The sequence below is a fragment of the Pygoscelis adeliae genome, unplaced genomic scaffold (genome assembly GCF_000699105.1).
Source record: "Pygoscelis adeliae isolate BGI_AS28 unplaced genomic scaffold, ASM69910v1 Scaffold26, whole genome shotgun sequence".
Classification (NCBI taxonomy): Eukaryota; Metazoa; Chordata; class Aves; order Sphenisciformes; family Spheniscidae; genus Pygoscelis; species Pygoscelis adeliae.
In genome coordinates, this window is record NW_008825104.1 from 7,377,950 (window position 1) to 7,379,781 (window position 1,832).

The 1,832-nt window shown below is 53.1% G+C and overlaps 1 protein-coding gene across 1 annotated transcript in view; it reads left to right on the top strand.

Moving 5' to 3' along the window:
- Positions 1-52: 52 nt before the first annotated feature.
- ADAMTS6 (ADAM metallopeptidase with thrombospondin type 1 motif, 6) overlaps positions 53-1,832 on the top strand; it is a 156,669-nt gene continuing 154,889 nt past the window's right edge. Inside the window, exon 1 of the mRNA XM_009327284.1 lies at positions 53-253. The gene's annotated coding sequence lies outside the window, so the exon portion shown is untranslated. The remainder of the gene's footprint in view (positions 254-1,832) is intronic.

Sequence of the window (1,832 nt, forward strand, 5' to 3'; positions counted from 1 at the left end):
CCCCCCTTTTTGTTGGAAAGACAAAATGTGCAGGGTGATAGGTTGGGTGAATTGATGGCATCCTTCCTCCTGCCAAGCCAGCCCGTTTTCTAAAAACCCCTTTTAGGAAGGCTAGAGAATTTTACTCTGTTGGAGAATATAACCCTGATGGTTGCTTGCACAGAGGGGAAAAGCAGAGAGGAATACGGGAATCGTCCTGTGCAATCTCTATTGTTTGAAACTTACTTTATATCAGAAATTGAAGATGAAAACGGTAAGGAAGATTTCACGCTATTCAATGAAACTTTTTTGCTTTTCTTGTGTCCCGAATTATGGTGCGTGCAGGGCTTTGGGGAGCGGGGGGAGGTTTATATTGCATTAGGCGAGGTGGATTTGGAGTAATTTCAGAGAGAAGCCTTCGAGGATGGGGGAAGGGGTGCGAGGATTTTCAGCCGAAAAGAGTAGTGATTTATGAGGTACGGTCTCGAATAGTGCAGTCTTTTTAGATTGTTCATACTTTTAATACTAAATCGTTGGTAGAGGGAGGAGAAAAAACAACATGAAAACCAAAGCAGCCCCCAAACCCCAACGACAACCCACAGCCATTCCGGATTGCTTTAAGTTTAGGAAGCCCGGCGTTCGGCCGTGCCGTGTCCGGCGTCGTCCGCTGCAGCGGTCAGACAAGTGCATACTTTGTGCCGGGGCTCGGCGGGTCGGCGCGGCCGCCGTCCCGCAGCCCGATGCTGGCGGGGATGTCGGGCTCTCGCCGGGCTCATCAGGAAGATGGAAGCGTGTGGTTTTGATTTACTTCGAGCCGCTTGGGATCTGCCAGACTCTTAACCCCGCGGAGCCGTGTTTATCGGTGTGTGCCTGTCTCCCCAGCGGCCCGGGGTTCAAAGGGACTTTGTTTGGTGGGAGGAGGTAAGTGGGCTCTCGCTCCCTGGCGATGTGTGTGCGGATTTTGTCTTCGCTCTTTTCTTTCATTGTTGTACAAGAGAGAAGAGACAGGGGAGAGAGAGAGAGAGGGGGAGAGTCAGACTCTTGTTTTTATTTGGGCTGCCGGTGCAACGCGTTTGGGCCAAACGCCAAGTGTCTGGGTCACACGCGTTTTATCCAAATAGATTCAGCGCTGCTGTCTGGAAATGGGCTGCTGAAAGTTAACTTTAGGATCAACTCCACCACAGCAACCAGACTCTTCCCTTCAGCCTCTCTAGGGAGGAGGGCTCTTTTTTTTTTTTTCCCCCCTTCCTTTTTCCTTCTGAGTTTTCTGAGGGATGCGTGTCTAGTGACCTCCAACTTGCTTCAATACTAGGTTTTTTTTAACTTTTTGTGCGTGCAGGCGTGCGTATAAAACATGGATGTGTGTACGTGTTGGGCTGTGTGTGTAGCCATGTATTTTTCTAGTCTGTTGACTTTTTTGGGGGGGGTGTTGTTGTTTGTTTTTTTTGCATTCCCCTCCTCCCCCCCGAGATGCAATGACAGCTGACCCTTCGGCAGGGCCGGCGGGGAGCCGTGGGGCAGGCGGGGGCGGGGGGGGCGGGCGGGCCCCGCCGTACATCGGGGCACACACAGCAGCAATTCTGTTCCTCACGCTTCGGTTTCTGGTTAATTCCCGGGGAGGAAGGATCCGTCCTTTCCCTTTGTACGTGTCCCCCTCCTCGCCACCCCCTGGCCCACGTTTCTTTTCACCGAGCCCTTCCCGGCCCGGTCTGCGCGTCGCTGTTTTCGCCTGGGGAGCTCCCAGGGGCACGGCTAATCCCCGGCTTTTGAAGCCCCGCAACACTTTTTCACGGCCAGCCCCGATACCTGTAATTGAATTTGTGTGATTGATGCCCGCCCCCCGCCCCGTCCCC